The sequence below is a fragment of the Archocentrus centrarchus genome, chromosome 4 (assembly GCF_007364275.1).
Source record: "Archocentrus centrarchus isolate MPI-CPG fArcCen1 chromosome 4, fArcCen1, whole genome shotgun sequence".
Classification (NCBI taxonomy): Eukaryota; Metazoa; Chordata; class Actinopteri; order Cichliformes; family Cichlidae; genus Archocentrus; species Archocentrus centrarchus.
Window position 1 is genome coordinate 27,745,090 of NC_044349.1, and position 24,834 is coordinate 27,769,923.

At 42.9% G+C, this 24,834-nt stretch overlaps 1 protein-coding gene across 4 annotated transcripts in view; it reads left to right on the top strand.

The window, feature by feature from the left end:
* Window positions 1-1,053: 1,053 nt before the first annotated feature.
* Window positions 1,054-24,834, top strand: part of dab1a (DAB adaptor protein 1a) — a 93,569-nt gene continuing 69,788 nt past the window's right edge. For 2 of the 4 annotated variants that reach the window (XM_030726729.1, XM_030726728.1), the window contains exon 1: window positions 1,054-1,315. The gene's annotated coding sequence lies outside the window, so the exon portion shown is untranslated. The remainder of the gene's footprint in view (window positions 1,316-24,834) is intronic. The other 2 variants (XM_030726730.1, XM_030726731.1) reach the window with 2 other exon arrangements.

Consider the following 24,834-nt stretch of genomic DNA (forward strand, 5'->3'; position numbering starts at 1 on the left):
GCTCCTAAACTCCCCACAGCAGCACAACACATTTGAGAGTAGAGGATGATGATTTAAGGCCAGAGACTGGGGGAGAAAGGGAGAAGATGAGGTGCAGGAATAAAAAAAAAAAAAAAAGTAAAAGGGAAGGATTAAATGAGGACAGGCTGCACAAGATTAAGGCTTATGGGAGACTGGAAGAAAATCATGAAACTGAAAAATATGATTCAGTGAACTCAGTATAGTTGCATCACTCTTATAATAACATTTTTTTTGTCAATCTTACACTAATTAATCAACAGTAAGGAAGATGTATTTTCTGTCTTTAGGCCACTTTCTTCCTTTCATATCTTCAAAGTTCTGAAAACTTTAAGTGTGCTCCCACTCTTGGAGCAGGAAGGTTAGACACCATGGTGAATCTGCCAAGTGCATGACTCACAAATGGTTTAGTCTGCATGACTTAACTGTGGGTGGTTAACCAATCAATAGTCTGTGCTGAATGACTGGGTGAAGGCTGCAGGTTGACTGGCCGGTGCATTCATGATTCGGTGAGTGGGTTTTTATGTCAGCATTATTTGGTGTGCCTGCGTGTGTGGAAAAAGAGTTGATGTGTGATGATAGTGAATTTTGGACAGCACATGCCTCTAAGCTACATCCAGTGCTGTCTGTTCAAACAGTGATGCAGCCTCTCCATTCGCAAGTCTGATAACTTTTTGTCCACTTTTTAAATTTTTTTTTTATTTGATTTTAAATCTAAATCCACCAGTCAGCTCCTCCTCCTCAGTCATCCGCTTTCTCTTCTTTCATCTTTCTCATTATAGTTGTGTAATATACATTTTCTAAATCCTTCACCATCACCCATTGCTTCTCTTTTTCTCCTCTTCGCTCCTACCTCCCATCTCCCCTCACTCCTTGAAAGCTGGAAATCAGGACAGTTCAGCAGTGGAGGGGTTAAGATGAACCCAGCCTTGTGATTGGCTGCAGACCGGCAATCTGAACCAGCCTACAGATAGAGGTAACCAGGCAACCTCAGAGAAAGAGAGAGAGAGAGAGAGAGAGAAAGGGGGAGAGGAAAGAAGAGGGGGCAGAGGACCGAGAAGCGAGAAAAAAAAAAACGCGCTGAAAGAAGCCTGGCATAGTTTTGTAAGGATTGTGGGAAAAGATGTAACGAAGCTTGCACGCGCTCTCTCCGGGATGGAAAACTGGATTACTCTCCCTGCTGAAACACACTGTGGATGTCTGAATAAACCAGTAGAGGATTCACGTGAATGAATGGAGTCTAAAGCCTTTTCTGAAAATGGGAACTAACTGTGCTCTTTTTCGCAGTAGTGCAAAGGTAAGTGCGTCAACGCAAACAGCCCAGAATGGATATGTACAGAAAAGAACATTGTCCTGTGCGTAAGGTCCTGGGAGTGTATACTTTTTAGATCGTTCAATAGTTGAATAGTTGAATGTGATTAGAAGCCTGTGGATTCACTGTGGTCTGCCACTATCACTGCAATGAATTATCTATTGCTGCTGCTGCTACTGATGATGGTGCATCGGGATTTTAGCGCATGCATGTATGTATATGCGCGTGTGGATTGAGGCTTGTGGGGGGGAGTGACCCTCTCACAGAAATAGTAGAGGGAGGCCGGTGTGTGTGTGTGTGTGTGTGTGTGTGTGTGTGTGTGTGTGTGTGTGTGTGCTGTAAGGCGGGAGGAAAGACAGCGGTTTGCTGCAGTCGGCGTTTGTAGTTTTACGGGGCGTCCCCACTCTCGGAGATTCCGCAACAGATTTTACACGCGTAATGGCCATAAAGTGATGAAACCATAACTTTTATTCCTTTCTCTCTATGAAACATCTTCAAACAGCTCCATTGCGCTACCTTGCCGGGCGCATGCATGATTTCCTGACCCACTGGAAAAAATAAAATCTTTGACACAAGAGTGAGCAGACTTATAGCAACCTTGTTTGACTTCGTGGGAATTTTGAACGTTTCGTCTAGTTGAATTTATCTTGAGCATAGCTTTTAGGTGTGTTTTTTTTTTGGGGGGGGGGGGGGGGGGGGGGGGGGGGATTACTGTAATTGACGCTTTTTAAAACAACTTTGTGGTCTAAAAACTTTAATTTTCCTTTACGCACGGAGGCCTGCTGATGTTTCTGATGTGTTGGGGTTTGTCCACGCTTTAGAGAGCCGGCTCACAATAGGAGTGATGTAAAATGAACTGAAACGCAAAACAGGATGAGATTATGTTGATGAATTGTTCGTGCAGAAATGTAGTCAATGGTGTGTGCGCTACAGATGATTCTCACTCACTGAGTTTTGGTGGATGGGGTAAGAGAGAGGGCAACGGGTACAGGGGAGGAGAGTTGAATGGGCAACCCGGTCAGGCTGCTTTGGCGGGGGGGGGCGGCAGGCTCCGCTGCAGCTAAAAGCCGCATTAATCATGTAGCTGTGGCACGCTGCAGACCCTCACTCCCCTCTCCCTCTCGCTGTCTGGCGTACAAGCTGCATCAGCTTATATACACTATGGTGTTCAGGCTTAGATGTAGCTCATATAACTGGTTTGTGCCAGTGTGAATACTTGTTTGATATCCATGTTTCAGATGAGATTTTTCTTGTAATAGAACCATTAGGGATATGGATATGTAAAATCAGTGTGTCATGGGAGGTTCAGCTCAAGCACATCTGGCTGTGTATGTGTTTACCCCAACTGCCATTTAATTCTCAGGTACTGTCAGTTTACTTGATTATTTTTGAATGTATGATGCTCTGTTGTACTGCATTTGAGATGGAAACACTTCACCTATTACAGCACTGCTGATACCTGTTGTTAGTTCTACAGCACTCACAGATAATCATCCCCACACCAGACCAGCCACAAGCTACTTTTAACTCAAAACAATTGAAAGATTGACCATTTTATTGAAGTTATTCAACCTTGCTAAAGGATTTGGATACTTTTTCCACTTGTACCAAACAGACCTCCTACTTCTGCCTGTATAGATCCAGCTGGCGACTCCAGGTTGTCATAGAAACCCACAGAGTATTGTGAGGAAACTCAAAGAAAACACTGTTGAAGGCTCTCTTTCTTCCTCTTTAAATTCTCAGCTCTGTCTGCCCCATCTACAGCCTCCCTCTTCTTTTTTTTCCTTTTTTTTTTTTTTTGCCTATTCTCTGTCACTTTTCACAACCCAGGCTGCCTCTTGCAATTTCTGTTCTTGTGCATACTGGGTAACGGTAGACAACACTCCTGATTGAATGCTGGACTAAATCTTAAAGAGAAAGGGGTTCTCTAAGTATATGTAGTCTTGAAGTAATGAAATCTGTGGTGGCTGGAGCTTACTGTTCTGTCCCTACAGCGTCTCACTGCCTTTGTAAAAGCAGGCTTGTAACTGATTTTGTATCTCGGTTGGAAAGCCGCCTTTTCACCCCGTTGTTGTTTTATGATGTACAGAAACGCAGTGACACCGTGTAAATCTCTGCATAAAATCACAAACTGCAGGAAAGTAAAGCACCATCTAAAAAGGATTACAATAAGCTCAAGGTCTCCCTTTAACTATGCTATGTGTAAAGTTTAAATGGTATGGCCACCATCACAGAGAAGTGTTGAAGCCTTTGTGTAGACCTGATCCACTGGCTGCGGATCACTGAGCTTTAGTTCAAGTACAACTTAATTTGCTTTTAGTCACTGCTGTGCAGACCAGAAAGTTTTTGTGTGGGCCAAGAAATAAGACATGGTGAAGTTTTTTTTTTTTGTTATGGTTCCAATTATTATATTGCGGCACCATCATGAAAGCTGTAAAGGTAATATAGCATACATTGTGCTGATCCAATTCTTCTTCATAATGTGTCTCATTACAGAGTTTGACTTATAATTCACATCACTGTCTTTTTTGTTGAGGCACCCCAGTGACACTTGTTGCTATGGATACAATTCAACATCACAATAAAGTGACAGCCTATTCAAGTTACCTGCTGGATGTGACAGAGGCTGGGTGCGTGTCTCAGTGGCATTTCGTTAAATTAGCTGTGGAGAAAACAATGAGCTGGCACCTGCAGTGGAATTATACTTGTGCATGTAGATAAGTAACATTCATCAAGTTCCCGCCTTCATTATTTTCTCTTCTTGTTTGACCTGGAAGCTCAGTTGGATTGTGTTTTTTTTTTTTTTTTTCCCCACTTTATATCTTACATCAAAACAGCAACAAAATGTACAAATTCAGATTGTCAGATTGTCTTTAAGGCTATTTCACCCTTAGGTTTAGTTGTTTAGTTGTTTTTTTGAAAAGGGGAACTTTCATGAGGAATTAATATTTTGTAGTAGTAAAACTAATACTGGTGTAGTATTTTGGTCTGCCTCCTAGGCAAATATTCCAAAAACAAATATGATTAAAAATATATTATTCAGTTCAAAGATTAAGTTGTGCAGTAAGTATTTGACTTTTTCCGCAGCAGTGCTACCTTTTACCAGCAAGAAAGTCTTTTTTGTCTATTACCAAAGTAAGCAGTTTTCCTTTGATAGTTTTTTTTTTGAGTGTGTAAAACACTCCAGGTGGAACTTGAACCCACAAATCCTGGATTAGGATTCCAGTGCCTTTATCCATAGGCCACTGGGGCTTTTCCACCCATAGAGCCGTAAGTTAAGTCAAGTCCATGGGAGTGTCAGTGCAGGAAACCAGGTTTGATTTCCTTCCAGTATGAGCTCCAGATGAAAAACACTTTCCTATGACTGCCTACTTTTTTCTAAAACCATCGTCAAATGTAGAATCTTCAATTTTTTAAGCAGTTTAGAAATAAAATCCTGCGGATTCCTATATTTACTCTTTTGTGGTATTTTAAACAGGTGGTAACATGTTAAGTAAGGGGATTTTTTTTCCTTCAATAGGGCTTCCACTGTTTCACAGGGAGGAAGGGGGGAGAATTGAGTGGTGCTTGGCTGGGTGCCCTTCCCATTGATCCACTTGTGTGTTCATGTGTATGTGTGTGTGCATGTGTGACATCTTAGACTCTCAGATATAATTGGCATCAAGAATATCTTTCCAGCCCATTGGGACTCTGTGTGTACGTATGCAGCCTATTTCTTGGCATTTATGAACTATGAAGAAAACTGAGTGTGTGTTTGTGTCTGGCAAATCAATATCCACGTGGACAAACGTATTTTTAAGCCTTATGTGCACAAAGCTGTCATTACCACCAATCATGATTACCTTTTGAACACAAACAGGCACACTAAAGCACATTACATGCATGCACACCCCCACAGAGGGGCTGTGAGTGAGCAGGACAGTCCATCCAGAGGTTCAGATCAAGCTGCCAACTAATCTGCCTCTGCAGTCTGTAATCTTCTTAAAACACTCGCAATCTGTCTGCAGCACTGGGATTAGCATCTGCAGAGACAACAACGCACTTTCACTGTCCTTATATTTGACCACAAAAGGGCTGCTGTATGGGTTTGGCATGAGCTGCTTTGCTCTAAAATGGGCTAAGTAAGAAAGAAGAATGTTGTCTGTGATTTCTGTGCGCTGTACCTTACCTGTTTCGAGTCAGTTGGATAATGCATTATCCAGTGCATGCAGTCCAGGATGAACCACAGTGCACTCTATTTAGCTAGAGCAGGACAACTGAACATATTCTGCTTTTTAGGGACAAACTAAAACAAAGACAGTCTCTGTCTTTGATTCTGCATCCCTTCCCTATTCTGTGTCTACCCCCCCCCCCCCCCCCTGTTTCTTTCATTCTTTTTCCTTCCCTCTATCTCCCTCCATCATTCTCTGCCTGTAACATAGCTTCAGGGATCCTCTTGTTTCAGATAAGATGTTGATTATGGAACTAAGCCTCTTGATTTCCTCTTCTTTTCCTGCTCACATTCACTTCAACATTAGCATTTCACCAGCATCATTATCACATTTAATCTCCCCCCCCCCCATCTTTGATTTACACATCGGTCCTCCTTTTCTTTCTCCAGCAAGTCCCACTTTGGGGTGAAATCAAAAAGGTGTGCACCTTGTTAATGAGTTTTAACAGCAAACAAAAGCACTTTATAGGAGGCATTTTCAGGAGGCAAAGACACACACACACGCGCACACACACACACGCGCACACACAGAGGCACACACCACACTGGAGTCACAGCACATTAACACTTCAATTAATTCAGCGCCTTACATTCTAATTTCCACAGAAGTCAAGATCCCTGACCACCCCCTTCCCTCAAACCACACACACACACACACACACACACACACACACACACACACACACACACACACACACACACACACACACACAGCAGTGATGTACTGTGCTCTGTGTCATGCCTCAGCAGACCCCACCAGTATTACATGCTCCTTATGACATTTTAGGTGCTGGAGAGAACACAACAAACAAAGCATCACAAATTATATTTTAATTTGTGTTCTTTTCCTTTTGTATAGGCATGTTCAGAGGAGCAGAGATGCCTAGTTTTGTATAATATTCTTTATTCAAAGAATACAATAGCTAATGAATGCATGTATGATGTGATGGGAGCATGGGATTGGGCTCTTAGATTTACTGGGGAGGGGGGGGGGTGCAAGCTAGTCTTCCCTGTGGATCAGCTCCACTGACTTCCACACTCACTGGGAGACTGCAACAAAGTTAGAGAAAGAAATAGACAAAGACAGGAATGGAAAGATGTTTTCCTCAGAGGATTTCCTCTTTGTATTTCTCCTCCTTTCCTTCTCTCTTCTCTCTCTCTCATGATTTCTCTCCATCTGTGCTTTTCTGTTGCTGCTCACTAATGAATTTTTAACTGTCCCATGATTCTCCCCTTTGTCTGTCTCTTACTCTCTGTTTGTAAAGATTAGCCATAATTCAATACCCGTCACAGTCTCCTGCATGCAATTCATAGTGATGTTTCATAGCACGTTCACTTAATGTGTAGCAGGAAGTAGTGCAGCAGTCATGTGGAAGTGCTATATCTTGTCTGACCCTGTCTTATTTTGAAAGACAAGGTGCTGTAACCTAATTAAATTCCTTGTCGGATGTGTTAGGATTGCTTTGTGTGCTAAACATCTGTTTAAGTAGATGAAATGGGGAGCGAGAACCTGGCATCTGTGTCTAGGACAGAAGTGTTGTTTCTGGGCTGGAACCATAGCACAAGCTGCCTCCTGGAGCACCTGGTGCCTGGCTCGTGTAATGCGTGCTGGGCTTAGAGGAGCGGGTAGGTGCCCAGATGCTCCTGCATTCAGCCTGCAGAGCTCAAACTGAAGTATACTATCACACTAGCATACACTCATCCATGCCCCACATGCACCTCCTGCTTCAGCTCACGGAGCTCAGCACTTCAGCGTCACAAAAGCACATTTGAAAACAGGGAATCGAGTCTTATATGGCTTCATGGGTCATGAAATCTGCTCAACCCATAAACCAAGTTTAGTTTCGGTTAAGGTAGAGGCATAAAAATGATCAAAATGGGATTTGAATTTTGCATACATTATTAATTTCACAGTGGGAAAACTGTTGTTTTTTTATGTCTTTTACTCACTTAGGTGTTATAGGGATCTTTTACATAAACCTTTTCAGTTAGTAGATACTATTCCAATGCAAAACTCATTAAAAAATCCCGACATTTTTAGGCCTCTGCAAACAGACTAACTGACAAAATGTTTATTTATCAAAAGAAAATTAACTGAAGCATTAAAGAAAAGAAGCTCAGAGAGCCTGAGGTGAGTAATGAATGAAGCTTACTAGTCTAAATAGTGCTGCAGAGCTGCAAGTGGTCATCATTACACAGCCTTGAAAGTTTACCCTACAACTCTTTCATGTACGATTGGATATGCACTGCCATGGGTTACCTTTTTCAATTTTTCAGTGAATCTACAAAGTCATAGGGGGGGGTCCTCAACTTCAGCACTGTATACGGCAGTGACTGAAATATGTTTTCACTTGCACCATTAGATCTAACAATTCTAGGTTGATTGCAGCTGTAGAGTATATAAAATGTAGCAACTTGCAGCAGTTATTGGATATTTCACAGGCTTTTCCTCAAAGTTAGATCTGCTTATTTTGTGCCAGCCGGACAGATGGAGTGGAAGGATGGAAAGGTAGGGAGAGAAATAGGTCAGAATGTTACATTCTGACCTATTTCTCTCCATAACTATATGTAATATCCAGCTTAAATAATGTAGCCTGCAGTATCTTGAGATAAACTTTTAGGTTGAGCTAACTGGCAGGTTCAAGTACACGTTAAAATGTCAGTTTAGACAGGGAGGTTTGATGTTTGTCTGAGCAGTTCAGATTTCACCTTGACTGCAATGATCTGAGCCGCCAGTGATGTCTGTTTATACATTAGAACTGTAGAATGCAAATTCATGCCTTCCTTGAATTTACTGGTCAATGAATATTAATATATTCATCTAAATACACTATATTGTCAAAAATATTCGCTCATCTGCCTTCACACGTTATGAACTTGAGTGACATCCCGTTCTTAATCTATAGGGTTTAATATGATGTTGGCTCACCCTTTGCAGCTATAACAGCTTCAGCTCTTCTGGGAAGGCTTTCCACAAGGTTTAAAAGTGTTTATGGGAATTTTTGACCATTCCTCCAGAAGCACGTTTGTGAGGTCAGACACTGATGTTGGATGAGAAGGCCTGGCTCACAGTCTCCACTCTAATTCATCCCAAAGTCAGGACTCTGTGCAGGCCAGTCAAGTTCTTCCAAACCAAACTCACTCGTCTGTGTCTTTATGGACATGCTTTGCGCACTGGTGTGCAGTCATGTTGGAACAGGAAGGGGCCTTCCCCAAACTGTAAGCATGAACTTATCCAAAATGTCGTGGTATGCTCGAGCATATCATGAAGTTCGTTTCACTGGAACTAAAGAGCTGAGTCCGACTCCTGAAAAACAAGCTCACACTAAAATCTGTAGTGACTGACTCTGCAGAAAGTTGTTGACCGCTGTTTACGCTGTACCTCAGCATCCACTGACCTCGCTCTGATTTTACGTGGCCCTACCACTTTGTGGCTCAGTTGCTGTTGTTCCCAATCGATTACACTTTGTTATAACAACACTAAAAGTTGACTTTGGACTATTTAGTAGCGAGGAAATTTCATGACTGGACTTGTTGCACAGGTGGCATCCTATCACGGTACCATGCTGGAATTCACTGAGCTCCTGAGAGCAACCCACTCTTTCACAAATGTTGGTAGAAGCAGTCTGCATGCCTAGGTGCTTATTTTGATACACCTGTGGCCATGGAAGTGACTGGAACACCTGAATTCAATGATTTGGATGAATGAGTGAATACTTTTAGCAATATAGTGTATTTAGTGCTCCTCTAGTAGAGGTCTAGGACTGTCGTTAGTGTACTCACACATAGGAGAGTGCACTTATCGAAAGATTTTATCGTTAGCTGTGTCTTATGCTCACTGGCAGATTCAGAGAGGATTAGGCCATGCACAGTCTGTCTGATGATTTCTATCAGAAGCCTGTTCTTTAACATCTATTTTGGATTTGGATTTGAATGAAATGCAGGCCTTTTTGCAGAAATATTTTTGCCACGATTCCTGAACACACACATGCACCAGTTCAGGAATCTTAACCCATTACAAATCCCAATTTAACCTGTGCACACTGTTCTTCTTTTTTCTCATCAACCAGACACACACACATATACAGGGAGAGAGAGAGAGGCCAGATTATGACTAAAGAAGCAGGATGCATTTAAAACAAGACTGCTCAAAATTGAGGCTATAGAGGGTATATTGTGTCAGGAATCTTAACATTGAAGCATTGAATGTTTCATTCTATTTTTCTTGTACTGATCTTTGCATACTACTGGAGAAATTCACATTATTATGACTTCATCTGAAATAGGACATCGTGAGACAGAATCATACCACATGGCTACTTTTGGCCACATCATTAGGATTTTTTGGAGGTTTGCAGAGTGAATATCCACCATTAAAACTGAAAAAAAAAGCTTACTTTTTCACAGAGTCTGTTAAAAAGCAGTTTGTGCTTTATTTCAAAAAGAAAGCAGGGCTTTATCATGTAAAAAATCTTTTATTTTTGTGAGATATCACACTTGGTGCCACCCACAGACTCTAACCCAGTGGTGCTAATTAATCAGTTCTTCTTTTCCACTCAATCAAAATTTCTTAAGTTTATATATAAATACAAATTTATGTGTTACACAAAGACAAAATAATTATGTGCAGTCAAATAAAAAAGTAAATGGAAATGATTATTTTGGACAGACAATACGTGGACAAAACACCTGATCCACTTTAAAATGATGTATAAAAATGGGCGTTTTTCATTGATTTGCATGATTTAAATAAACAATGTCATACAAGTAAGTACATCTCTGACATCTGGGGTCCAGTGTTTTCATTGCTTTTGAAGTGTGTAGTGTCATTATTCCAAAGTATTTGGAATAAACAGTTTACGTACAAGTTTAGTAGATTTCAAAGTTCATCCATTTTGTTTACTGGCTGCGGCAGCAAATTCAGCCCAAGAGCTGAATGTAAATATTACGGCTGTTGCAATCAAAATGCATGGATCTGCAGTAAAGGTGGGTGATTTTAAAGTCTTGGCTCATGTAAATAAATAAGAGTGCTGTCTAAACTTTCCTACTTCACATGAACTAAGCAAAAGCGTGATTGGTTATAACACAGTCAGGATGTGTGTGTGCATCTTCTATCCCAAAAGTTTTTCATATGATCTTTTTGACAGTTTCTCGTATCTAATTTGCAAGTGGATTACATAAATTTGACCTGCAGGGCTGGTGTGTCAGGAAGAAGCTTTTGCTTATTGCCAAACTGACAGTGAACATTTACGCAAAGACCAGGCCTTTTGGAATAACATACTTTAGACAGATGCATCAAAGATAGATTTGAGTGACCACAATAAGCAAAGACAGCTTTTCAAGGGAAGATCCTCATCTGTCTGAAAATTTAAGTTAAACTGGAAGTGGACCTTTCAACTGGATAATGATTTTTAGCATTAGTCAAAATAGCTCAAAAAGAAAAGACGGACGGTTATGGCCTAGTCAAGAGAGAAAAAAAAAAACTCTGAATTGAATTTGAATTGCATTTATATGTTTTGGGGGAAATTAAAACAGGCAGCTCATGAAAGGACACCTTTAAATAGCTCAGAACTAAAGGGATTTTTTTTTTTTTTTTTTACATGGAAAAAATGTTTAGAAAGCTCAGCAAACTAATGTGAAAGGCTGGTGGACAGCTGTGCAAAATCAAGACAGAAAATTAGTAGTGACTGTACAAGTAGATCACCTTTACTCTTATCACTGTATCAAAGCAGATTAAATGTTGGTTAGATGGAGCAGTGAGGAGCACCCAGACATAACCTGTGCACTGTGTGAGGGAAATAAGTAAGAGATGTCCTGTTTTACCTCTGTGACTGCTCACTTTACATGTAAATATATCCTACATCACAGCACAGCTATAAGCTTTGTCATGTGTCTTTATGTACCCCGAAAAGTGTTCTACACATAAAATGTATTATTTTTATTATGATCTATAAAGCTTTTAATTCCCTCGTACACACATCGGCCCCCTTCCTAATGACTAAACATTATCCCTCCAGTGCCACAATTTGCACTTTATCCACTTTTAAATGTTGTTTACAGGCAGTCGTGTAAGAGGATTTGACCCACAGACACATAAATACACATTAGAGAAGAAATGACGCAGTCCTCACTTGACTGCTGAAATTTACAGCTCAAATCAGCTTATAGCCAGTTAGTATGGTTTTGTGCTTTTGAATAAGCTGTGGTTCTTTAGCATTAGGGACTGCATACATATTCATTTCACAAGCAAAGTTGTGCTATTCATTTGTGAAAGCTAAAAGCAGCTGATGCTCTATTAAGGAGTTTTTTTAAACTACTACAAGTCAGAAGACCTTAAAACACGTCTCACAGTGAGGAGCGTTGATAAGTATCAATTTATCAAGTTCCTATGGCCAGGCCAGTGGCAATTGCCTTCTTTTCCAACAGAAACAGAGCAATATGGACACCGCATTTGACTCTCCTCTCCTCCTCTCCCCCTGTGCAATTCAAGTCCAGTATTTACTGGTCCGCCGAGAAAAATAAGTATTTCCTTGGCTGGGTATTGGTTTTGCTCTCCAGCAATTTGTCCTTTGGCTATTTAATTTCACACTGAACACACAGTGAAAGAAGATCTTGTGTGAACTAGTGGGTTGGTAGTGTTTTATGTGAACTGGCATAGTTTTTATGTGTGAGACCAGTAAATCAAATCTGTGAAGCAAAAGGTTCTTAAAGGTGTATAGAACTGCAGATTTAGGCGTTTACTCTCAGAGGAATTAGTCAGACTGTCGATCTGTTTATCCAACAAATACTAAACATATCCGCTGTCAATTTAAAAAGTGTCTTCGGCGTGCAAACCAGGCACTGGACTTGATTAATGCAAAATCCAGTGGATAAGTATTAGCAGTAAATATGCACTGAAACTGAATTTAGCAGATTCAATGATGCTGCAATCGTGCGTGTGTGTGTGTGTGTGTGTAGAGTGCAGCTATTAGTGAGGGACCTTCTTTAAGAACGAATGGGGGATTCGGTCACCTGCTCACAGGTAATTTGTGCTCCTTGATCGAGTTCCAGTGAGCATCTATCAGAATGACACACACTATTGGACTACTGGACTGCTGGACAGACACACACACACACACACACACACACACACACACACACACACATATATAGATAGATAGATACACACACAGAAACTGATGAAACATGATGAAAAGGACGTGACCGAAGGGTAAATAAGTTTTTTCAGTGCATTTCATGGCTCCCTTTCCCTTAGGCCATGACCCTTCTTTCCTTCTTTGTCACTCTCCCTCCCTCTTTTATACATACTCCCTCCCATCCACTGTCAGTATGAGCATTAAGATAGTCTGCTTTCAATTAGCCGGATATGCTTCCAGATAGTAACTCCTCTATCAATAGAAGCTGAGGGCTGATGAGTATGGTAAGTAATTTTTGGAAATGAGGGTGTCAAAAGACCACCCATTCAGCCTTGAGGTCAAGTTCACAGTATGTGTCTGTGTGACTTTTTGTATTTGTGTGCACAGAGAGCTGGATTATTGGAACAGGCAACATGTAAAAAAAAATGTAAGATGAAAAAAATCTGCAGTGAGATGATGGTTTCAGTCACACGCGCGTATCAGCCTTGGACGGACCTGACATGAATATTTGGCAGAGATTCATTTAAAAGTTGTTAATTTTGTGTAAGCTTTTGTGTCGTTAAACATAGCACACATGATTTTTCCTGCACTTTGCTGCTTCACATTGCCCCAGTCTTCTGTGCCAGCTGGTAATAGCAGCTGTGCTGTAGAATAGATTGCACTTATAAACAGACTTCTTCATTTATCTTTCCTTCCTATACTTTCTCGTGCCATGTTATAAATGTAAGGTGGCAGACCATGAATGGACAGGCTATTTCACTGCTGTTTCACTTCATAAGGCAGCAACAGGTTACAGCAGGAGCTATAAATGCATGGGCTCTTCTGGTGAGATAGAAAGAAATTTATTTATTTATTTTTTTTAAAGGCAATTTTACTTCAAAGGGTAGGTAAGAATAAAAAAAGGTACATTTTGAAATTTGTGTTTAAAATTAAGTAACCTGGTCAATAACTACTCATAACCGAAAGAGTTAAATGAAGAAAGGGATGATGGAGGGAATGGTGGAGGAGGAGGAGGAGGAAGGGGGGCATGGAGAGAAGTGAGTTGAGAAATGATTGTGATTGTCTGGTCTGCCTCAGTGAACTCTGCTTTGTTATTTGTCACGCTGCTTGCTGATCTGCTCACTTCATCTCACCTGGCCCTCAACTGCACCCTACCACCTTGTAAGTATGTGTCCTCGTGTTTGTGGGTATCTAATGGGTTTTATAGCCGGTGATGAGTCTACTACCTCATCCTTCTCTCTCCCTCCTCTCTGGAGACTCTGCGCTCACCTGGAGAAAACAAACGCTTACCTTGGCCTTTGGTGTAAGTCACCCCTCAAATGAATTCTTACTGTGATCCCCTCACACTCGGACAAGAGCTCTCTTGAGAGAACAGTTTAATGATCCCCTGTCTGATGAACAGAGGCCAGGGGTAGGAATAGAAATGTGTGCTGAAGGGAATATTTGAAACCAGTATTGTCTATCAGATGGCCTTCCATGATTGCGGACCTCTTCCCCAGAGTGGATTGACCTCTGTAATTTATTACCTACACACTGCTGACATCTATCACATCTCAGCCCTCAGGGACACTTGTGCAATAATAATATCACAGGAGCCACATACAACTGGCCATGTGACTTCTTTCTCCACTGCTGTGGCTCCTTGCATGGTTTATTAAATGACTGTGGTGCCATTTCTTCTTCTGTGGTTGTCTATACAACATCTGCTGCATCCCACTTTGACTTGAGCTGTTTTCACACAAATTCTTAACTTTGATTTTTTTTTTTTTTTTTTTCTTAGACATACCAAACAGCGGTCCAAGAGCACAAATATTCAGCGCAGTCACATTGGACGTGAGCAGGTCTTTAATCTGCCAGCTCCATAGTACAAAGTCTGTGTTATGTCACATTGTCCTCCTAAAACATACGGAGTATTTCCAGTAGTGCAAGCATGCCTGACGCGGACTATTTCCTGCTGTGTGCTACATGTGAGAAAGGAGAGCTGTGGAAAATATCCTGACCTGATTCTCATATTATAAAGTCAGGTCTGAAGTTCATGTGTGAAAGTAGCTTAGGCGTAGAACTGACTATATGCTTGGGCTCCTGGTGCTCCAGTAGAATTTTGGGATGTAAGACTGACAGTATGACCCAGAATCTGTAACCTCATCAACACCCTGAAGGATTCCTTCTTGATCCTTCAGCTTCCTTCTTCTCGCGGCTGCTTTTACCCATTTTTCTCAGTTACTGTATATCCTACTTGTTAGAACCTTGCACCAGTGATATTTTATCATGTTGATTTCATGCATGAGCACCCCAAAGCCTCTTTGTCATAAAGATCATACGGTAACACTTTCAACTTGGATTATATCTTAAATACTATCAGATTATTATAAAGGCTATGGTGGCATAGGGCTAATGAACCAAAAAAAAAAAAAAAACTAGGATGACCTAGTTTTAAGTTGTAAAGTGCTTTTTAATGTCAGATGTAAAAATGTTCACACTGATATAATTTTTGAAATCTAAAGTAATTGTCATAGACTCTGTTGATATTAAAATGATTTGCCATTTGATTATAATACAAATGGCAAAAGAGTTCACATAAAATACGAGCAAGCAGGAACTGAATCAGAGCCACAACCTATTGAGCACTGCTGGACTGTATAAAATAGGCAGCTAATAAATTATGGAACTGATGAGAACATTTAGTAGAGAAGCCTTGAGCTCACCATGGGCATTAATTAAACCTTCCACTGCAAACTAAGTTTAAATTACATCAGTCCTGCAGCCTGAAAGAAAAGTGAAAGTGCTTCCTCTTTTTTTTTTTGGGGGGGGGGGCACGCTTTCATCCAAAGCCCCCCCACTCCATGAATACACACAGCCTTACTTGAACACATTCACATCTAAACACATACAGCTGAAATACAAAGCATTGTACTAACCACCAGATCCACTTGGTTATAGTGTTGTGGTCAAGAACAGTAGACCGTAAAGAACATGGACGCAACTTCCAGGGTCAGAAAAATGAAGCCAATGCGGAAGCACCTTAAACCTGCATTTTATTTGAAGGCCACCAGATGGTGACAGCTGTGAAAAGTCCTGTAGAGGTATATGGGAAAACAGCTTTCTGTCTTGACCTCTGTAAACACTTTACTGCTGAGTTATTGGGCTTACTCACTCGTTTTGGGTCATGCTCAATAAAAAATGAAGTCTATTTTGAAAATCTTGGTTATACTGTATTTCAAAATGGGGGGTTATATGTGGCATGAAACCACATGCTCATTGGCTAATGAATTGTCAGTCATAAGTCAGTAGCTGATGAGCGTGTGGTTTCACAGTCAGGCCCATCCCGTCTCATCACATCTGCAACCAGGATGGCGATGGCGGAATCACTAATCTTGAGGCTTGAAATTCAAACTTCAGAAACCAATAGGTGACATTACGGTAGTTGCATCCAGCTTTTATGCTGTCTGTTAACCCCTTAACTGGCAGCAAATAAAATCACCTGAAACAACTACATAACACCCTCTGGTTATTATTGGCTCTGAACAACCCATTTCATAGCCTATTAATCGGCTGCGTCTGGTCCGCGGGCCGAATGAAGTGCATTTATATGGCAGGCTAGACCCGCCCATTTTGACTGACACCTCATTCGGCCAATAATGTTAAGAAATGGGTTTCCCAGAGCCAATAATACTCAGAGGGCGTCACGTAGCTTTGTCAGGTGATTTGGTGCAGCCAGTTACATGATTGGCCGAATGACGTGTCAATAAAAATGGGAGGGTCTAGCCTGCCATATAAAAGGGACTACAAACGGCCCGTCACCGGGCCCTTGCCAGTTAAGGGGCTACGAAGCGTGTGTTGGGTTGCTTATTTCTTTGTTTTAACAGTGCTTCTTGGTAATAAATTTTATACTGCTGGAATGCCTGTTTATTTCCCCTTAAATGGTGCCACATTTGTAAGGATGAGCAGCAGAGTTGAGTATGTGTGTTGCGCCCATGAAAAACTTGTCAAATCTTCTTTTCTCCTGTTGTTGTTTATTGGATTGGATGGTTGAAGTCTGAAGAATCAAGACGTGGCAATTTATTAATTTAACAAACAGGGCCTCAGTAGCATGCGGAAGAACCATACACGGCCACAACAGCCTGACACCTCTTCCTCATGCTGGTCACTAGCCTGATCAAACACGCCAATTCTCCAACCAGCAATCAGCTAATCCAGTAAACAACATCACACAAAAGTCAATAGCAGAAAAAGCTGTTTGGTGTTGGCAGAGAAAATTTGGCAAGTGAAGCTCACATACTCAACTCTGCTTCTCAACCCATGCATTTTCCTTACAAATGTGGCATCTTTTAAGGGGAAATAAACAGGTTTTCCAACAGTATAAGATTTATTGTTGAGAAGCATTGTTACAGCAAAGAAATCATCGACCAAACAGAAATTTCCTTACAATTTGTGATAAGTTTATGTAAAGCCAATGCAGAAACAGAATGCAAACTCAAGGCTTCAAAACTGTCCATAAACCACTGCATCATATTATAGTAACCCCATTCATATTTAATATACAGTGAATGTCAAGGGCAGATTCACGTATGGACATATGGTGTGTCTTCAAAGCAACAGTTGAAACATATACTGTATATATATTTGAATAGGGCCATCACAACTATATTTGTAATTAAACTTTAAAAGACACTATAACTCAGCAATGTTGCAGACTCCCTGTCTGAAAAGGCTCTACAGTGAGGTGTGGCTGAAAGTGTTAATGTGTTTGTCATTAGGCGTGTGGAGCCATCCTTAAGGGTGCTTTGTGACTGGGCCAGGGAAGTTCTCAAGGGTGTGGCTGTAAATTAAGACAACAGCAGAAATGGGTGGGATGGAAAAAAAAGAGGAACAATTCCAGGTGTTGCAGAGCGTTTAATCACTCACCTGTGAGACTAATGAGACCACACCACACAAACACACCCATATGTGCTCACATGTTCACGCATACTCATAGACTGGTGGGACTAATTACCCAAACTCTACTACAGTGAACACATTGCACACAGCACAACTGTTAAAGCCTCATTCAAATGCATACACACATACATGACAGCTTGCTGTTGCTTCTTTAATGCATTACACACTCATCTCCTACTCCTCTTTTTACCCTGTCACCACCTGAAGGAGTCACAGGAAGAGGATTAGGAAAAGAGAGCAGAGTAGTGCCTAGTAGGTCAGATAGAAGCAGCTATTCTCCACGCAGGCTGTGGCTGCAGGCAGTGCTACAGGTAACAAACACATCAGTCACATACACAGCACACCTGTTACTGTACAGATGGCAAGCCCTGGGAGAGAGGCAGGCAGAGCAATGAAGAAAGATGAGCAATCAGACACGCGGAGAAACACAGAGGAGAAGACAAAGAAGAGGGAGGAATGGTATTTTTCATGGGTAGATTGTTAAAGCAGATCGAGGAAAGGGAGATTTAGGGGGTGTTGAGGGGTCAGGGGAGCTGTACCTGTTTGTGTACAGCTGCGATAACGGGAATAGGGCTGAGGGAAAGATGGAGGACATAGGAGGAAGGAGGGGAGGAAAGGAGGGATTTCCTCACCTGTGCTTTCTGCCTGGAGCAGATAGTACTGTGTAATCTAGTGAGCCTCTCTCTCTATGCTCTCCTTAAATCATTATACATACTCATGCACATCTGCATCTTTTTTATCTCTTTTTCTCGTCCAGCTTCACATAAGAAATAATCCTCATCATTACCCATATGCTTATCAAAGACACTGTAACATTCTGAAAAGCAGTCTCTGCTCTTGAGATCTGAAATGATCATTTTGTCCTCTGTAATCATGGAATAAAAAGGTTTTAGTCTATGTCTGTGAGTATATGAGCGTGTGTCTATGAAATATAAATGTGTGTGGAGATGTGGTTGTGCCCCAAGCAACATATCTTAATCTCCTGTCTATTAGCATATTCAGAATTCTCCTTTAGCTGGTGGAGGCATCTGATAGGCTAATTTAAAACCCCCGCTGGCCTTCATTCTGCTCCTGGAAGTGAAGAGGACAACATGTCTTGGGAGTAAGATGAGAAAAAGAAAGAAATACTCCAGCCTTTTTCCTTACAGCCACTCATGACTAATCTAGCTGAGTTCTGAGGTAGATTGACAAATACAAATTTTCAGTCAAAACTGACCTAAAAAATATACTCTTAACTATGGATTATGATGCTAGGGAAGAGATTTTCATGCATAAAAGATTCATGTACCTGTACAGACTTTGTATTTAACTACTGTAACACCAAGTTTTTGTATGAGTACATTTTAAGCCTTATGATGCTTTTAAACAATTAGAATTCCCCTTTAACTAATCAAATAATGACATTTTTATTTCAACAAGCCAAAGGGATACTTGAGCTGTTATTTATTTTTCTTCATTAATTTTTCTGAAAAAATGAAAAAAATAAATTTTCTGTCTTGTTCAGTTGCTCTGCTGTTACAGGAATTAAACACTTTGAATTGACACTTTGAAACATTTATGAATGTAGGTGTTCTTCCATGTTTAAACACATAATATCAGTAAAACATGAAAAACTCAATCTAGCAGTATGGATAGGTAGTATTTTCAGGGTGCTGCTGGAGTCTCCTGCAAAAAAAAGGCTTAAAATATGAATACTTCGGCTTCACGCTTCTATTTAAATTCTCTCCGCTCTTTCAGAAGAGAATTTTACAATTAATTTCATGTGTCTTATTCCTGAAGAAGAATCTACTGGCTGTAATATTAATCCACACAGATGCAATGGAGCTCATGCAGGGCACACACACAGTCAGCCTCAGCTTTTCCGTGAGTTTGGCAGCAGGCAGTGTTATGCACTGTGTGTGCTTGTCTTTTAGTGTGTGTTTCAGAGAGAGAGAGAGCAAGGAGGAGGAAAGTGAGAATCAGATTGCCTATTCCAGTCACACAGATTATCTTCCACTTCTCAGCCTGTGACAGCACATTTCCTTCCCTCTTCATGCTGGTTGCTTCTTCTCTATCTCTCTCCTGTCCCCTCCCCTCCTGCCTCACCCTTCCCTCTCAAATGCAAATGTAAATTAAAATTACCTTTATTGGCATGATGGGGATCTTTATTTAACCCAACTTACATTGTGTAAAATAGGTTTTATCTTGGGCTGGTTGGAGGGGTTGGATCACTGTGGTGAGTCCGGTTAGAACTCCAGAAAAGAGTAGAGTCGCACTCCCGTGGGTTCAGTAACGTGAATTTACTGCTTATTCTTTACGGTACAGGAACTGGATGTGTGTGGTTCTAAAACAGATAACAAATAATGTGACAACAGTGTCTAAATAATGCCAAAATAACTGAAATACTATCACAATGACACTCTTCATGACTGCAACATTAATGTTTCTCAATACACTAGGTTTACAAAGGTACAACACACGGAACTCACGTAGATAGCACTTACTAAATGTGCATGCGAACAGAGCATGATATCAATTAAGGGTGAAACATGTATATTTTGATAAATAAACTAGGTCATTTACTGTTAACATCACTTACTTGTATTTTCACGCACACAACTCAAACTGGGGTGGCTAGCAAACTCTAAACAACAAATAATTCCACCAACTTCAGACTGTAAACTCTGGTTCAGCTCCTCTCCCCTCTCTGCCATTCCTTGTCTGCATGCTGCACACTGGTGGTCTAAGCTCCGCCCCCCCCTTAAAGGGCCAGCATGACAGTTCCTTTTAGGCAGCCTTTTCCACAGCCGCCCCCGTATTCGCCTGTGAATACGAACAACCAAGAAAAGGCTGAGTAAAGGGGAGGGCGATCAATCATCCTTTGGCAAGGTGGGTAGGCTGACAAGTCGTGCCACGGGTCGCACGTAGGTTCTTCCCTTTACAGTCACTTCAGCTGATCTGATCCGGGTATCTGATCCAGAAAAAACTTGGGAGACTTTCCCCACAGGCCAAAGGGCCCGCGGGAGCTGGTTGTCCACTATCATGACAACATCTCCTATTTGTAGATTGGCTGATTCTGTCTGCCACTTCTGGCGGGCTTGGAGTCCTGGCAGGTAATGCCTCAGGAAAGTTCGCCAGAAATGGTCAGCTAGAATTTGGCTGTGTCTCCATCTTCGCCGCCCAAGAATATCTGGGCCATCATAGATGACTTGCGGCAACGAGGCATCCCGCCGCCCCATGAGGAGATAGTTGGGGGTAACAGGGTCAGGATCTGCTACCTCAGATGAAGTGTAGCCCAGGGGTTTTGAATTGAGTATCCCCTCAATTTCAATCAGAACTGTGCGAAACACCTCCTCAGTGATGGTTTGGGCTCCAATGATGACTTGAAGAGCAGTCTTTAGCGAGCGGATTTCCCGCTCCCAGCAACCTCCGAAGTGTGGGGATCCAGGAGGATTGAAGGCAAACTTGATTTGTTGGCAAGCTAGTTGCTCTTTGAGGTTAGGGTGAAGTTGTTGAAATGCCTCCTGCAGCTCACGTTCTCCTCCTCGGAAGTTTGTCCCCTGGTCACAGAGAATCTCTTTGGGTTTGCCACGCCTGGCTATAAAGCGTCTCAGAGCCATTAAAAATGCGTCTGTGTCCATACTGGGGATCAAGTCAAGGTGGACTGCCCTGGTGGTTAAGCATTTAAACAATATCCCCCACCTTTTCTCGTTACTGCGTCGGATTCTGATGGTATATGGCCCAAAGCAATCCACACCTGTGGAATAGAATGCCGGCTTGAACAGGCGCAGTCTGGCTGGAGGGAGGTCTGCCATCCTGGGTGGATTGGGGTGACCTTTCCACCTCTTGCACTCAACACAGGATCTTTGATGGCGGCGTACTGCTTCACGGCCACGTAACACCCAGTATCTTCTCCTGATCTCAGCAAACACCCTTTCTGGCCCGGGATGCTGGAGCTTCCCATCATGATCCTGTATAATGAGTTGGGTCAGTGCGTGTCGGGGGTCCAGAACAATGGGGTGGACTTCATCTACAGCCAGGTCGGGATTGCGGCGTAAACGGCCTCCTACTCTGATGAGCCCTGTTCTCTCATCAAACTCCGGTGCAAGTAGAAGAAGGCGACTGGATTTGGCAATGGGTTTGCCTGCCTTTAACTGGGTGATTTCCTCTGGGAATGACTCTCTTTGGGCGTGTTGTAGAGCTTCTAGCTCAGCAGCAGCGTAGGAATCAGCAGTAAGAGGGTGGTTGTGGTCAGCCGCCCTGTGAAGCTGATGTGCAGTGGCCTCTAAGAAGCTGTCCCAAGTCTGGTATTGGTGTGGATCCGGAACACTAGAGCTGGACACAGTTAGACAAACAACCTGTCGTTTCAGCTCACCATCAGGATCACTCTGGAGTGGGGGTGGTAGATCAGGCCAGTCACTTGGAGCCAGTTTCAGGAATTCAGGTCCATCCGTCCATCTACTGCCTTTGGTGATGTCTTGGATAGTGAGGCCGCGAGTGATGTCATCTGCTGGGTTATCTCGTGAGGGCACATATCTCCATGTAGCAGCTTCCGTTAGCTCTTGTATTTCCGCCACACGAGTGCCCACGAAGACCTTGTATCTACAGGAATCTGAACCTAACCAGGTTAGGACTGTGGCTGAGTCAGACCATAAGATACAGCTGCGTATGGAAAGGGTCAACTCGGTGCTGATGACCTTGTAGAGCTGAGCACCTGTTAGAGCAGCACACAACTCTAACCGAGGAACAGATTGTTGCTTCTTTGGGGCAACACGAGACCGGGCTGCAAGGAAGGCGACTTCAACTTCTCCCTCTGGACTCTCTGTCCTCAGATAAGCCACTGATCCATATGCCTGTTCGGAGGCATCACAGAATACATGGATATCTCTCTTACAGTTGGGTTGGTCCAGGCTGGGACTGGTGTAGCACCTAGGCAGTGTTATCTTGTGCAGCTGCGCCAACTCTGCTTCCCATGCATGCCACTTCTGCAGCAGCTCTTCAGGGAGCTGCGGGTCATCCCAATCCCTCTTTTTCTCCCACAGGTGGCGCACAATAACCTTGGCTCGGGTGGTATAAGGCACTATGTAGCCAAGAGGGTCATACTGGCTGGCTAAAACTCTGTAGATGTTCCTCATGGTTGCCACTGAGCAATCAATGTGTCTGTGTTTGTAGGTGAGGGTGTCAGACTTACAATTCCAGTGTAGTCCGAGGGCTGGCTCTTGGATGTCGGACTGACCTTGACTGAGCCACAACTCGCAGCTGGATGACCTGAGGTCTGGAGGGAGATGGTGGATGACATCTGGGTTGTTACTTGCCCACTGCCTGAGCTCAAATCCTCCATCAGCCAGAAGGTGGCGCAGTTTGTCAACAAGTGCCCTGGCGGCTGCTGGACATGTGAGACTCTGTAAGCAGTTGTCCACATAGAAGGACTTGTTAATGGCAACATGCACATCTTCTCCTGGTTTGCTGTGGTCCATGATGTGCTTCTGCAACGCGAACGTTGCACAACAAGGGCTGCAGGTAGTTCCAAAGGGAAGTACCTGCCACTCGTAGACATCAGGGGGTTTGTCTCGTCTCATGTCCCGCCATACAAACCGCAACATGGGGCGGTCTGCAGGTAAGAGCCTCACTTGGTGGAACATGCCACGGATGTCACTGCTGAAGGCTACGGCATGCTCCCTGAAGCGCAGCAGCACCGCCAGCAAGGCAGGGCCGAGGGTGGGACCTGGTAGAAGGAGTTGGTTCAGGTTGTAGCCTTGGTATTGGAATGAGCAGTTGTACACTATTCGGTTCTTCCCATTATGTTGAACCATATGGTGGGGTATATACCAAGCTTCGGTGCTGGTCTTCCATTGGTGCTCCACCAGTTTCACTACATAGCCAGCTTCTACAAGCTTCTCAATCTCCTTCTGATAGGCAACCGCTTGTTCGGGTGATTTGGCTAGGCGCTTCTCTGTGCCTCTCAGGAGAGGCAACACTGCTTCTGGAGTGGTTTTCAAGAGGGGCATGTTCTTGATTCGAAGAAGGGGTGTGGCATAACGCTCAATGCCACTGACATTGACTCTCATGGTCTGTTCTTGCAGGAGCCTGATGGCGTCTTGGTCTTGCCGTGACCTAGTGGCCAACTTCTCGCTGCGGTAAGGGAGAACATCCATCTGCCATAACTTCTCCACACATGAGAACAGCTCTGTGGGTGATGGTGCAGATGTGAAGAGACAGTGACTTACATTAGTGATGGACTCAATAGCCTGAGCTGGTCCCTGTAGCGTCCATCCAAGAAGCGTTTTCACAGCTGCTGGCCCACCAGGTGGTCCTAGTCTGACTGGCTCTATGGGTGTAATGAGGTGCGTATAGTCGGCACCAATCAGTAACATGGGACGGACTCTGTTTAGAGGAGGGAGGGGCAATCCTGCGAGATGTTTATACTTCTGCTGGAGTGAGACAACTGGATGGGAATGCTCTGCTAAACTCAGTTGCTCGGCTGTAAAGGCATTCTGGATGGTGTACATCTTGTCAGGATTGGCTGTTGGAGAAATCGTGAAAGACACGGCCGCCCCGTGGAGCTGCTCCACTTCTTGTCTGACAGTACGGAGAGCTAATACCTCTTTACATCCTGTAAGGCCCAACTGTTTGGCAGCTGACTGGAGCAGTATTGTTCGTTCCGAACCATCGTCTAGGACAGCATACGTCTCGAGTGACTTGTCACCATTCCTCAGGCGTACTTTACTGATCTTCAGGAGCACCTTGCAGTTGTAGACTGGACGATTGACGTACATGACTTTGTTGGCAGTGTTAATGAGGCAACTTTCTGTTGAAGGTGGAGCTGATGCTTGTTCCTCCTCTACCCTTTCATTCACCTCGTGCAGCACTAACAGATGTCTTCTGCCACAGATCTTGCAGGGAGCTTTAAGTGTACACTTTGCAGCTTGGTGATTACGTCCACAACGCCAACACTTATTATTGGCTTTAATCCATGTCACCTTCTGTTCCTTGCTCAGGTTCTTAAAGTTGGAACAGTTGTTCAGAAAGTGCTTGTCATTATCACAATAGGGACAGTAGGCCATTACCTTCTCTGCTCTCTTAGATGTGTTGGGAGGATGCTCAGATGCAGATGGTGATGCTGCACTGCTGGATCCTAAAACCTTCTCCGTGCCCAGGAGGATAGTAGCAGTCTTACTTGGGGGCTTAGGAGTGCGCTTGGTATCAGACTTCTTGTTAAATGTCTCCTCTCTCTTGGGGGG